This window comes from Oryzias latipes, chromosome 22, assembly GCF_002234675.1.
Source record: "Oryzias latipes chromosome 22, ASM223467v1".
In the NCBI taxonomy this organism is placed as follows: Eukaryota; Metazoa; Chordata; class Actinopteri; order Beloniformes; family Adrianichthyidae; genus Oryzias; species Oryzias latipes.
The window spans coordinates 17,495,223-17,510,306 of NC_019880.2; the positions used below are offsets into that span (position 1 = coordinate 17,495,223).

General features: G+C 39.8%; 1 long non-coding RNA gene across 1 annotated transcript; it reads right to left on the reverse strand.

Moving 5' to 3' along the window:
- Positions 1 to 2,573: 2,573 nt before the first annotated feature.
- LOC110017558 lies at positions 2,574 to 13,137 on the reverse strand. The gene is made up of 2 exons (XR_002292982.2): positions 13,004 to 13,137; positions 2,574 to 4,411 (listed from the first exon to the last, which is right to left on the reverse strand). It is a non-coding gene; the product is annotated as an uncharacterized LOC110017558 (long non-coding RNA).
- Between the last annotated feature and the right edge of the window lie 1,947 nt (positions 13,138 to 15,084).

Below are 15,084 nucleotides of genomic sequence, written 5' to 3' on the forward strand. Positions count from 1 at the left end.
GACTGTTAAAGGGATTTTATACATAGAGAAATTCGAGAGGCTTTGTGGAAAAATAGTTCTGTTTCTCTTGGTGGTGGAATCTCAGGCATCACAAGGGTCTTATCTCCACAAATGAGCGGAAAACCACAAAGAGGATTTTAAAAATGCTGCATTTCAGTTGCTTTTTTTCAAACCGCACGCAGACAATTTTAGATTGATGATATATGGGAGGGATTAGATGTGATTTATCAAAAAATAAGCAGCAGAACCAGATGAAAGGAGCAAAAAGAAAAGTTCTAGTTTCGATTAGACATTGTAGAGGGGTTTACACACACAGAATTTAACAGCCAGAAAGACTGAAGCTTTCCAAGAGCAGCACACTAAATGCTTCACTCACTTTTAGGAATGAGCTGGCTGTAGTAAATGTGATTAAAGAGTTGGAGTGTGTGTGTGTGTGGGGGGGGGTGTGTGTGAAAAGGATAAATCTCCATTTTTCCATCTGGAGAATGTATGTCAGTAGGCTGTACTGTCCTCCAGCCCCACGTCTCCCTCTCTGGCTTTCTCCGCAGTAGCGCTGTTACAAATTCAGTCAATTCTAGTTCCAGTTTAGCTCACTGCCGCTCAGATCCCTCCCCACTCCCACTGGCTGCGTCGTAGAGAGGCGGAAGAGGTAGGTCTGTTCAGCACACACATCATTTCAGTCACAGATGCTTCACTGAAGCAGCTTTTTTTTCTAAAGACTCTGCAGAATTGCTCAATGTTCAACATTTCAGCATTTGTACATGTATCAGAAATGCACATGCAAGAACAATCACCAGTATTTACTCTTTAGATTTCACATTCAACCTATACTTAGAAATAATCATTTTATGCACTTTACGAATGGGGTCAACAGGTTTTATTAGTTTCCTTTGAGGATAAAAGTTTGAGAAATTATAAAAGATTCATCTTGCCTCTGGGAAAAATCTTCCATTTAGTTTTACCCATGTGACGGCAGAGGCCTCTCCTCGACCTCAGCAGTGTAAAGAGTCTATTGTTGGAGTGTGAACTCTCCCAACCTTAGTGGCAAAATCAAGATACAGAGCGTTCAGTGGGAAAGCATACATTAAAAAAAAGAAAGAGCGATCACAGAGAGAAAGTTCTGCAGTTCAAAAAAAAAAGAGTTCAGGCATGAGGATCTTTGGCATCTCCTTGCACAAGTACTGTTGCGTTAAGCTATTTCTGAAGTCTGTGTTCCATCACATGCTTTTAAAAACCCAAAGGTTCACTAGGTCACTTTGCGTTAATAAATGGGGACATTACTTTGTATATTTTTTCTGCGCATTTGTAAAAGCATGTTGTGACGTTCATCTGTATCTCATCTGCAGAGCAGGAAAAGAATTGTGCTGTTAAACAAACACAAGATGGCAAAGTTACTGATCCTGGCTTTAAAATGAAATCTTGCTTGGAAGTGAAACATCAGACTGTAAGGTAGCTTTACAGATTGCAAATACAAACTATTTCTTTATTAGATAATGTCAGTTTGTACATGTATGTATGAACTTAAACAGTCTAAAAAGACTTGAGTCAAAGCAAATGTGGCAGTTAAGCTACGTGCACACTGGACTCAGCAACATGTGTTCAAGAGGCCACATCCATGTAAATGTGCATTTCACATCAAAACTCTTGCGTTCACTCTATTCCGCATATATTGGAATTGAGCTGTGAAAAAAAAGTATGGAAAAAAATTCATGGGATTATCACCCCTTCAACATTTCGCACCAAGCCTTTTCCTGTAGGTGGCGGATATGGGCTAGTAAACAGAAGAAGAAGAAGAAGAAACCCTTCCCTGCAGTGTGAACACCATGGGCTAAATGTGCGGTCAAGAAAGCCTGTTTAGTGTGTTCTTTAGTGTCTGTTACATGCCTGGTGTGACCGTAGCTTAAGACTGATAAACTGTCATGGCAGAGCGATGAATCACCTTGGATCTGATTGGTCAGACAATGTTTGGCGATAAAAATATCAAATTTTAATGAAAGAAAAACAAAGACAAGCACATGTGGAACGATGTGAACATAGGAAAGAGCTGTAACGTAGTTAAGATGGAGTGTATTGTTTGGAGTTATTTAAATAAAACTGTCAGGATTTGTGGTTGTTGGATTTAACTGCAACACATGACGAGAAAGCTGAAGGACTGGACAGACGGTAACTGAGACCGGACGCTAGAGGAAAGTAATGGCGTATACTTGTATAGCACCTTTCTTCCTACAAGGACAAAGCGCTTTACAGTCACAGACCCATTGACCCAGTCACACACACATTCACACACTGGTGGCCGCTCCGCTGCCAAACACAGGCGCCTGCCTACCACCAGAGGCAAGGTGGGGTTCAGTGTCTTGCCCAAGGACACTTCGACTCATGGGCGTGCAAGGCGGGAATTGAACCTGCAATGTTATGATCATGGGTCGACCGCCCTAACGCTGCACCACGGCCGCCCCCAAGTAACAGGCAACAGCTGTGATGATTACAAATTACAATTGGCTGTGACCGTGGAAGCTATGAAAGGCAGAACAAGACAAACCTGGATTTCTGAATGCTACCTAATGAAGGTACTCTGTGCTTCAAGTTGGTTTTATTTGAAATTTTTGTGTTTTTTTTCCCTCATAGAAATAAGTTGTGCAATAAAGACAAATACTGTTCAGTGATCTGTAAAGCTGCTCCAAGAGGCATCCGCTACAGGTACAACATGACATTACCATTAATCCACCTGTGGCTCTGTCGGTGCTCAGAGCTCATTCACTTTATTTTCCTGTGATGTTGCATTCCCCATGACAATAGAGGGAAGAAGCTGTTTCAGTGTCTTCCTCCTTGCTCTTTTTTTTTTTAATTTAGCTCCACCCCTACGTTTCTAACCCCTTCCCTTCAATAGTTTCTGACTTTAATCATCACAACATGATGGACCGAAGCATAGAAATTCCAGTGCATCCACAAATGTAGTGAAGAGAATATTTAAGAAAATGGGGGGAAAAGGTGAACCATCATAGAAAAACAGAGAAAAAAAACACACATAATATAGGAGACCAATGCATAATGACACAACTGTAAAAGTAGAAAAAATAGCCACTGATGTTGACCTGGAACTTCCAAACTAGGTTTCTCGATGGTTTGAAATCTTAAAATTGAGCATGAAAGGATTTAAAATGCATCTTAACTTGTACTGAACTGCAAATTTAGTAAGAATAACGATTTATCATGTTCAGAATAAACCTTTGAAAAAGCACAACATTTTAATAATATTTTAAATCTTTTTTTTTCCATCCCCTGGCCAGTTAAAATTACCTTAAAAATTTCCTGCTGGCCAAATATCACTTTTGGTGGATTTGTATTTGTTTATATTTATGCTAAAAAATACTCTTTGTGAGCTTCTTACTAGCAAAGGGTTTTATTGCTTTTTACAGCCACAAGGCCAGTTAATGTCCAACCCAATAAATCTTTAGCCACACCTTAGTATTCTATTCCCATTGTTTGGATCTACTGTGGTACCAGCTCTTACTGTCAGGGATTAAGCAAAAGGTGAATCTCAAACTCTTTAATACTTTGAAGCTTTTTTGTTAAGAAACACTTGAAACCCAAAGCAAAGAACACCAGATTCAAGTTTTATTTAAACTTTGTTAAAAAATGAAAATGTAAATCCTAAAACATCTGTTTAACAAAATAGAAACTAGAAAGATTTGTCTTATCCAGCATCATAGCTGTATGGACTCCAAACTTGGCTATTACTCCCCATTACCTTTGCACATTTTGCCAATTCTTCAACCAATAAGAAATCAGACTGCTGGAAAAAAGTCAATTAAATTAGGACTTTTAGGTCACCTGTAGCATTTCAGGAAGGTCTAAATGCAATATAAATACAAAATCGCTTCCCCTGATCCCCTCCGCCATCCCTTAAATGAGTTACAGATCTGCTGATGATCTTTGTTTCCCTCAGTCCAGCCCGCCCATGAAACAAAAAGAAAAACATTGCACATTTGCTTCAGTGTTTCCTCTGCTTCAACTTATGTTCACAGTTGACTTGTCAGAGAGCGCGTGTGCACAAACAGACAGAATCGTGTTCACACTCGGTTTCCTGTCTTGCAGTTTCAATGCCAACAGCTGTAGGGGAAGTCACGGGGTGCTTGTGGGTTCAGTGCTTGTTTGTGTCTGGATATATACTCTGAATGTGCGAGCCCATACAGCCCGCGCCTCCGCCTCCCCTGACGGGGTTGTTCTATTTCCTGGTTGCAGGTGCTGCAGTGAAATCACTTCCTGACTGCTCCCCCCACCGCGTTTGCGTCCGTGGGTTCCAGCCTTTTCCTGTCTGCAGGGAAGAGGAAACTATAGGAAACAGGATGAGCATCCCGGGCGGGTGGGGGTCACACAGGGTTGGGAGTGGTGGAAGGAGAGGGGGATGACCCTGGAAATAGAAGGGAGCACTGTAGATAAGTGCATACTTATCTGTTTTTCCTTGCCAAAATTTGATTGAAAAGCTTTTTCTGAATGTCAAAAGTAACAATATTTTAAATGAGACAAAACTTGCATAATGTGTTTTATTTTGAAAGTCCAACCTCCTTTGACAAAGATATGGATAAACTTTAGAAAAACTTTTATTTTTAATTTTTTTTATGTAACAACTTGTTTAGATGATAAAACGACAATCTCTGTTCGGTACTGTAAAGAGGAATTCACCAAACACAGATGTAGATATGTGGTTGATTTTTACATAGATTGTATTTATTTTAGGTAACCAGAATCTACTTTTTGTGCTAGAAAATATAAATGAGGATTTAGTCATTTACTTTAACTCAGAAATTACAAAAATCTGTATTTTAGAATAGCATTATACTGCAAGTAAAAATGTTGTTCACACCAGAAAACATTCTTTTAGTACATTAAATGGGCCATAGAAAATGTTATGGAAAAAAAGTTTAACAATGAAAGTAATAGGTTACAGTTTTATCGTATTCCATTATAGGTCAAAGTCCTACACAGAAACGTTTACTGCCTTTGATCAGACTATGAAAAAGGCTCCAAAAATGAATTCTTATCAAAAGGGAGGCCTGACTAACTTGAATCTGGTAGTAGACATTGTTTCTGAAATTCTGTCTTTGATGTTATCGTCTGCCGTCCTCTCTAAAATGTGTCCTTTGACCCTCCGGTATCAGCAACATAACCCAGTGGTTGTGGTTAGCTGGAAGAGTTTAGCCCAGTGAGTAAGCAACCACGTAAAACATTACGGGAGAAAAGCTGAGCTCGCATTTGTCCACTTTTTATGTCTAAATCACAAAAAAGAAGAAGGATCATTAGGACTGAAGTTCCAACGTTTTAATACTAGTTTTTCGTCCTAGCCTCTGACCAAAAAGCTGATCATTTGAGTTTATTATTTACACTTATCGTTAGCGTAACACCTAACCAATGTCAGGCTATAGCTAACTCCTTGTTTAAATAGAATTGTTGGAGAAAACCTTAAAGCTTAAAAGATTATAGGGTATGTTAGAATTACTTTGCTACTCCTGAACTACAGTGCAGGGTTATCCAGTACCCTGGATTCTTTGAGCAATTCAGTCACCATGCTCTCAACTTTTTTTTTTAAACAACTATGACATCACCGATTTCCCCTAATTAAAAAGGTATTAAATATGAACATTTTATAAAGACTGATTATGAATTTGCTGTGTTTCAAAGATAAAAAAATTAGATGATTTATGAGAAATAATGTATTTTTTTAACAAAAAAAATGGTCCTAACGCAATGCATTGTGGTCTTTATTGGTTTATCAAGTGAGCGTCTATCTACAACAGTTTTTCGCAGACTTCTGGGAAATTTCTAGGGCACTCTATTTTGGAATTGTAGATTCGGACACCTTTAGAAAAAGCCAACAGAGTCTCTTTATGAGCACTTTTGTTGGTTCCAAGCCTGTTAAAGGTGAAGGGTTTAACTCGAAACATTTACAAAAACTAAAGGGTTGTCGTACTTTTCGTGGCTTCTTTGCGTAACATTATTTGGATGTGCATCATTAACATATGTAAGCATATGCACATGAAGCCTTCATGCAAATTGATGATTGATGATGTCAACTAACAACTTTGAGGATATAGAAATAGAAACTTTCCACAATGAATCATTGGTAACAGTGCATGTCGGGGCACAGTCAAATCAGAGAATCTGTGCCATACTTAAGAACATCCAACCTCAAAATATGGTTTTGCGATTCACTGACTTGTGTCAATTGTACACAATTAAGCAGTCAGTGCTGGGCTTGATCTGAGCACTTTTCCATGGACTGTGATGCGGTACAGATCAGGTGTGTTGCTAACTGTGATGAGGCGCAACATATGAGTCTGTGGAAAAGTGATGTATGTCGTTCACAATATGGCGTCATACTATGTAGAACTGTGACATCTAGCTCCACCCCACATTGTTCTAAACAATGTCAGTGCAAGTTTAGGAGGAATCAGATTACTTGTTTACACTAGCTTCTTAAACTAAAAGCTGCATCAGCCACAACCAGCCCCCACTACAACCGATACAGTTAACCTCTACTTGTTGAGCTTTTTGGTTTGGTTTGGTTTCAGTCATGCTCAATTGATTACATTTTGCTGAACAAATTTGTTTCGATTCAGTTTTTGATAAATCAATACAGTCATGAGTTCACCTAGTTTTGGATTGTAAATATGACAACTTTTTATGTGTTAATTGTCTCTCAGCTCATTGAAGTAAATAGTTTCAGGTTCTCTGTCATCACACCTTTTTGCTAAATTATTTGTATTTCTGATTAAGCTTTTTCATTAAAGATACGTAGGTTTTCATCATCCCATAGTATTTTTTTCTCCCACAAACCCTTTTCTGAGGTTTTAAAGTGGTAAAAGAACACATAAAAATAGTAAGTAATATACGTTAGAGCTGGCTCTTAAAGAAATACCAGACTGTTGGCATGCATACAAATGAGCAACATGCTGCTGCAGCGCATCCCACAGATAACCAAATCAGAATGACTAAAGGTCTCACTTCACAATAACAATTTACCAACCGCCTGTTTGTTTCCTGCCTCCAACTTTTGTCTCATTTTCTGTAACTGAAATGAACTTCCTTTTCGACTTTGCTGACACCCAGAAACCAAAAGGACAAAACAGATGTTGTGTGCTGCAACTCCTGCAGTCACACATACTGTACACCACGACCAACACAAGACTATTCATTATGCAACCCTACGTGCCAAGTTAAGGACAAGCTCAGGCAGATATATTACTGTTGTTTCCGCCACCTTTCCCAATGTTGTTCCTGCTCTCACCAGCAAGGAAGAACACGGATCTTGCAAAAGATATTAGTTGATGTCACTGTTTGAAGTTGTTGTTGAATCGGGGAGCTTCAGACAACATAGAAAGCGAGTTGTGGATGTACTTTTTGTCCTTTAGGATTTCTTTTAGTGAGGAGTCCCAAAAAGGGCAATAATTTTACGAGGGCCCTCGTGACTTACAATCAAAGCTCCAAGAGTGCTGTAAAATTGGTTATTTCCTCAGGGTCACCTCAAACATTTATTCACTATATAACAGAGCGCATGAAGACAGAAAAGAATATTTTTATAAAATTCTATATTATGTCCCATTGCATCAATTTTAAAGAGGAGAAAATGAGTTAAAATTTTTATGGAGGATTCAATTAGTTTATCAAGAAGTCTGTCATTGGACATAGTGCTAAAAATGACTTCTAATCTTTACAAATCCTGTCAGAATGTGTTTTATCTCACTCCGCTTGATCTGCTTTTTTATAATTGTGAGTTTAGATTTATGAATGAAATGGTTGAATGAAGTGTAGCGGGTCTTCCTGTCTCAATTGTGCGTTTGTATGGGTGTGTGTGTGTCGGTGGAGCTTCCTGTAAAAAAAAAAAAAAAAAAAAAATGTCTGACCTTCCTTACTGCTCACACAGCTGGGCTGTTAAGCAACGTGGGAAGACACCTTTTGCTAAGGGGGAATTTTTGAAAAAAAAAAACAGGTTTGATTCAAAAAGTCTAACACGAAATGTATGTGTGGGGTGGGGGGTGTCTTTAAAAAAAACAGACCCCATGTTGAAAATTCTTCTTGACCTGGTTAACGGCCTGGAGGCAGGTGATGCACAGAGAGCTCCTACAGACACATGTCATCACTTTACTCAAGCATGTACGGAATGTGAAGAGATACATGGAGAGAGTCACTCAAGATCACAAATTAAGATAGTTTGAACATGTTTGCCTTCAAAAGAACTCAACTTGAAGCCACAAACGCCTTTATTGTGCCACCCGTGAGCTAAAACCGTCTGCGAAAGTTTCTGCGGGATGCTTGCAGCATTCAGGTTGTAGACCCATCCACCCTCTGAGTGTGGTGCTTGTGAAATGCAGCTCTTATAGGGAGGACTTGTAAATTCTGTACATTCTTTTAAAGTACCCAAAGCATTCATCTGTGATGAGTGGAGAGGGGGTGTTTTTCTGTGTGGGATGATGACTGAAGGGATGGTCACATCATCATCACCATGAAAGAATGTCAACTATCCCTTTAAAATGGGAGATAGTGGGAATGCCGCAGATTAGATTAGTATCTTTGTGTGGAACGATTGTTGGTAGAAAACATTCAATCTATTGATTGATTTCTCCTACTTTAACCCAACATCTTAAATATTGATTGGTCAGTACCCTGTTTTGTGTTTTACAAGACTCTAATTGGCAAAGCTCTGCCTCCAGGGAGCCAGTCAGGATGGGGCCACACTTCATGTAACAGGCTCCTCTGATCTCTCCGGGGTGGGAGGCGCCAACGAGGTTGACCAGTGAGCCTCCAGGAGGAGTGTGTCAGATAGATTAACGTATTTACAGAAACGAGTAAAGCTGCATGTCAGATGTTAAAATGAAGGGCTGGACCTATGTGGGGACTCACAGATCATGGACCGGTCTCATCAGAAACTTTGTTTCCTTTGTCTCTGAGACCAGTCGCCCTGCTGTCTGTGCTTTCTCTTTAAAATCTCAGTCATTTGTGAGTCAACTTCAGTGTAGACACTGTAGACACGAACATCCACTGCCCTCGGCTCCTGCTGTAAATTCCACACAGCTTCATCAGAGCAATGCTCTGGCCTCTCAAACCCTATTCCTCATGAGCTGCCTTCTTTTCTTTTTTCTTTTTTTTTTTTTTACAGCTAATCCACTTCAATAATTCCTGTTTAGCTGGATTGAGTGAGGTGTGTTTCTGATTTATTTAGCACACCTGATCCAGGTGACGAGTAGGGTTAGCGGGTTAGAGATCACCGCGTCTGACCCAACACATGTTCAACGCGCATTTCGGACTTCCATGCTCCCACGTTCATACATAGCTACAAAAGTTTGTTTTCGGGAGATGCAAAACGCACGTCAATAGTAGATTTTGTTGTGACGTATGGATGGCGTCCCTTCTATCTTACGGAAGGGCCAACTGTTTGAAAATTGATTGTGGAGGAAAAATTAGTAATTGCGGTTTGTGCCCGGCTGGAATTATATGAGACCATGTCTTTCAAATATCGGAAGAGAGCTGGATAAGAAAGTGTCTGGACAAAGATTCGCGAAATTTGCACCGCTTCAACATTTCGCACCAAGCCTCTTCTAAATGTAGGTGGCGGACATGCGCTAGCAGTAGAAAAAGGAAAAGAACCTGCGTTACATTCTCTTTGTGTGAACGAAACATACAGTTCATCAGATCAAATTCTCTCAACCCCCACACCCGACTTAATAAACATAAAAAGCCATAGAAAATAATTGAAATAGAGTATATGAAATTATCCCCAATGAGGACATTTTATTTGGGGGAATCTGTCCAACCATTGACCACGCCACTCATGATTACAGAGGACGTCACCCCAAATCAGAGCAATCGTCACACAGGTTGCTTTTCCATGCATCCATGGGGGAATAAAAAAACATGAGGGCTTTTTTTCTTTCCTGTTCAAACACTCGTCTTGTATCCTTCCTGTACTCTGGTGCACAGCAGAGAAGAGTCACTTCCTCAATGACTCGAGGGCAAAGCTGGCATCCAAGCGGGGTGGATTAGTAACAAGACATGTGGAGGGGGGGGAAGTAAATGTTTCTTAAATTTAGGCAACTTTCCAAATGTTTGGCTCATCAGAATATCCAATAAATCTTCATTATGACCCGAAACTGGGGTTCAATTCAAAATTCCCAGAGGTACTGAGACTGACACTGGGTTGTAGACAGTTGACACGAGTTTTCCACATTTTTAGTTTTCATTTAGAAGCAGCTTTTCCTTCTCTTTGCTTGTACTTCAAAGCTTTTTCAAAATAAAAGTAAACTTCCAGCTGGCGATAAAGAACCTGATCAGACAAGTCAAATTTGATCTCTGAAGGGTTCAAACATCTAAACAATCAGATTTAGCTGCACCGTAGTGTGTTTCAAAAAGCCGCTTTTTTTATTCATTAAGCTATACTGCATTTAGGAAAACTCAATGTATTTATACTTTTCAAACAACTGACTAATGCAGCAAACAGTTTGTATGGATGTAAAACTTTTATGAGTTCTGATAACAGCTGACATGAACGCTGGAACAGTCGAAATCCAATAAAGAAAGGAGTTTGGAGTAAACTGATGAGAAATTTGATTTATGCATGTAGTTTTAAGCCAATACTTCTTTGAATTTATCTAGTTCTACTTCTGTGCACGTTTAAGCAACATGCAGTGGATGTAAGTCACATTATCAAGATGTGGGATCCGAGCACCGTGGCGTAATGAAGGAGAATGTCTTTTCTTCCTTGTAGAAAATAAACAAAAGAGTAGAAACGAGTTTTCTTTTTTGTAGACAATATAGTGCTCGCCGCAACAAAGATATCGCTGTGGTTGTCAGAGAAGTGGGGTGAATGTTATCCATATAGTCTACTGTGTCGACTGGGGTTTTCTGATGATTGCTTTCGCACCATCAATAGGTCTATATGCGATTATTTGGAGTTATCTGATTTCTGTGGGTTTGTAAATCGGCTCAGTCTTATTTGTTTCGTTTGTTTGTTTTTGTTTTACCTGTTCTTGCTCAGATTTAGGCCCGGCCTATTCAAATCCGCCAAAATAATACATGAGAGCACAAAACTAGCTTTGAAGACAGATGAAAGTGATGTTTTTTTAACATGTTCTTGTGGCATTTTTCTGATGATGGAGGACAGAGATAAAGAAAATTATCTCAAAATGTATTCAAGTCATTGTGATTAGCGAGCAGCTTAACAAAAATATGTAGAAAAACATGCTGGGTGGGCCACAAGCTCCCTGCTCCGCTCCATTTTGATGCACCCACTTGCAGACAAATAGATCCATGAACGTCTTTGCTTTTCTTATCTGAGCTGGAATCTGGATCAAAACTGTAAAGGCCTGTTCACACCGGGACGAATTTCGCCGGCAATTTTTGCCGACGTTTAACGCCTCGTGACTAAACAAAGGGCACCAATGTGAGTGTGCACACCGAGGCGAAAAAACGGCAAGCGCCAAAGCGTCAAAAAAAAAAAAACGCCTCGGGTTCTTTTTTTTTTTTCGACGCGTCGCGTCACGTGTCTGGAGCTTCTGAAGTTACAGTAAAACACAACTTGGAGGCGCTCAAATACAAAACTGCCTTGCTGTGCACATATACCAGTGAAGAAGTTAGACGCCAAGTAGCGTCTACACTGCCGCGAAGAAATAATGACGGACATTCTTAAATATCCCCTTACCAAGTACCAGTTGGAGCTACTGATGCTTGCAATATTCATGTTTTCTTTGTTTGATTCTGACAAGCGGGTAAATACTTGCTCTCTTCTTCTGAGTGAAAAGCGACTTTAAGAAGCGTAAAGTTGCGCAGCGCCACCTTGTGTACAGGAGTATTTCTGTTTACATTAAGCGCCATCTAATGTCAGGGAATGAAATTGCATGTTCGCTCGGCTCATCGTCAGCGAAAATCGCCTGGGTGTGAACACAAAAGACGTGGCGAAAAACGCTGGCGAATAACGCCTGGCGAATATTCGTCCCGGTGTGTACGGGCCTTAAGACTGGATAGCTCCAAATTGCTCGCCATTTTTGTTGCATTGGTAATGTTAGGTTAGGGTTGTGAGGGGCTGTACAGTGTAGGCTAGAATGTGAACAGAGAGCTCTCAGCTCTCTCAGGGAAGGCTCCACTCCACTCAGAGGAAAATGGCTAATAAACTATTGTCAGTCTGCAGAAGAGACGACACAAGCTTTTTGAATTTTGACTAAAAATGGCATAATCATAAGGGAACGCTTTTAAAATACTTCAAAAGATGATAAGAGTAGGAATTTACAGTAGCAAATGCAAACCAACAAATAACATCATAAGATTGATTTTCATCAATTTATAGTCACTGGACTTTAACAAACCTTGACATTTAGAAAAAGGAAAAAAATCTAATACCTGCAGGAGAACACCTAGGGATATAATCGGACAGTCCCAGTGTTTGTTTACATTTCTAGACCTCATCAATTGCACTTTGTTCCTACACTTTAAATAAGGTTTCAAAAGAGATTAAAGCTAAATTTAAAAGGTTTTTAAGCCTGTAAACAAATGAATAAAATTCCAAAGGAACCCCTTAAAACAAGGCTCCCTTCCTACAACTCTTACAAACTTACAGCCCTTCACAACCCCCACCTAACATTAGCGGTGTAACATAAACAGCGATTAATATTGGAGCTATCCAGCCGTACAGTTTTGAGCCAGATATCAGGTCAGACGTGGAAAACCAGGATGTGCGTGGATCTAGTTAACTACAAGTGGATGTGTCAGAATGAAGCACAGCATGGAGCTTGTGGCTTGCTGTCACACCTACAAGCGTTTTCCAAGGACATTGTTTTGTCGGCTCCTGATTCTCCACAATTTGAATAAAGAAACACACAGATTTGACCTTAATTTTCTTTATATACACAGTATATGTTTAATCATGAGAAAAATGCCACAAGAACATGTTGAAAACACCAAATTAGAAGAGCTTCCCATGACAACTGAGAACTTTGTTTTGAGGAAAAGGAATTACCTGGAATCCCAAACCAAAAGAGGAAGAATTGACTCCAGTGAGTTAGATCTCGTCAGATGGGAAAGATGGAGCAGCAGCGTCAAGGTTACAGATTTACATTCTGAACGAGGAAGTGTAACAAACATGATACGTACTCTGACACAAACACGAAAAGGAATGTGATCAGGCACATACATGCCTTTTGGGAAAATTGGCTGTGGGGGAAACACGTCAGTGTTTGCACTACTATGAGTGTGTGTGCCTTTATTTCATAGACATGTGTAAACACTAACCCAGAGCTGTCCTTGCTCAGATGTCTCTGTTTGTCCAAGTTTACAAACAGCAGAGTCGTCCATTTATACGACGGACTTCTCTTAAGTACAAACTAAGGTATAAAAATGAAAAATAGCAGAAAAATCAACAAGCAGCACAACATGATGTTAAAAGATAACACCAACAGACACAAAAAACACAAATAAGAAATGTAAGAATAGGTTTAATTGGAATTGCAGATCAAATTTTCTTAATCTGGACGTTTGTAAAGGTTTTCAAGTGACTGATCTTTACTGGAAATAATACAATGAGGTACATGCAATTACGGATTTCATGTTTAATGGAAAACTGTTTGAAATAAGTCACAGCTTGTTTGTGCTTCTCAAAAACAGACAATGATGACGCACATCTGCACAGCTGTTTGGGTTCAGACATAACCATTTTCAGAACTGGCTGAATCTCTTTCGGGGTCACAGGGTTGCTGGAGTCAACCAAGATAATGTTGGGTGAAGACAGGGTGAAGACTCACACCTACGGGCAATTATGTAACCAACCATGACATTTCTACCAATTACATCTTCACTTTGGATGTTGTTGTCCCTGTGGCTCAGGGTCACCTGAACTAAGAGTTCATGCTCACTTTCAGTCACAAAGTTATGTCAAAAACATTACTTAAAACACCACCATTACCAAGAAATCATCTGCTTCTTACTCAGTCTTGAGATCAGATAACAGCCTCATATGACCAACAGTTCATGACCCTTTCCACTGTGACGTGAAAAAAAACGGGAATAAAGAAGAACAGATGAAACAAAAAAGGAAAAAAGGAGCAGTCAACAAGGGTGCAACAATGGACGATTGACACTTGACAAACAATGTAAAAATGAAGCTGGAAAATGACTGGAAAACATGTAGACACTGAGAGATCTGAGATGAGAACATAAACAGCAAAAATGATTTAAAAGGACAAAACAGGAAGTGAAATGATCCAACATTCACATAAACAAAAATCCCTGCAGCCAGTAATGAGTTCAAAAGACTGCACAAGATACAGAACAACTGAAGACACTTTATAGATCAAGGGGATAACACTTCCTCCTAAAGGATGCTGGGAAGTCCCTAACAAGGTGCCTTAGGTCGAATCTGAATTCTTACCTTACCCCTACGGCTTCTCCCTACCCCTAAATTTAACCCTCAAACGGAGAGTTATGGCAAAATAGTGTATCCCAATTTGTACGTTACTCGGACTCAATGATGTCATCAATGGTCGGCAATCAGCTACATTAGCTGCTAGCACTCAGAAACACATAATGACATTGTTTTTTTTAGCATGACAAAGGTCATGCTTAACCCTTGCGATATCTTATATGACCCCACCCTTACATTGACGTGTTCTCCCTACCATGACAAAGGTGGATAAAGGTGGAAAGATTTCATGTAATCCATGGAAACCAGTGAAGATCAAAAATCATTGAAGAAAAAAGGTTCAGAGCCCTGTCTAGTGGGTCTAGATGACCCAACTACCAATGTTAAAGTGCCTAGGCCAGCACAAGGGTTAAACAAAGTCATTACTTACATTTAAATGTAAACTTCTGTGCATCAGAGCACACCCACATGAAAAAAAGCGCTTCTCCTCTGCGGCACAGCGCCACGCGGAACACGTTCCGTGGGTGTTTAAAGGGTGTTTAAATCAATTTAAATACAGACCAATGTCTGACAACTCACATTCTGTTCATCAAAAAGCAAAAAGCTTGTGAAGGGGAGTCAGTTTAATTAAAGGGAAAATGCTGGATTACTGGCTCTGCGATGGACTGGCAACTTATCCACGG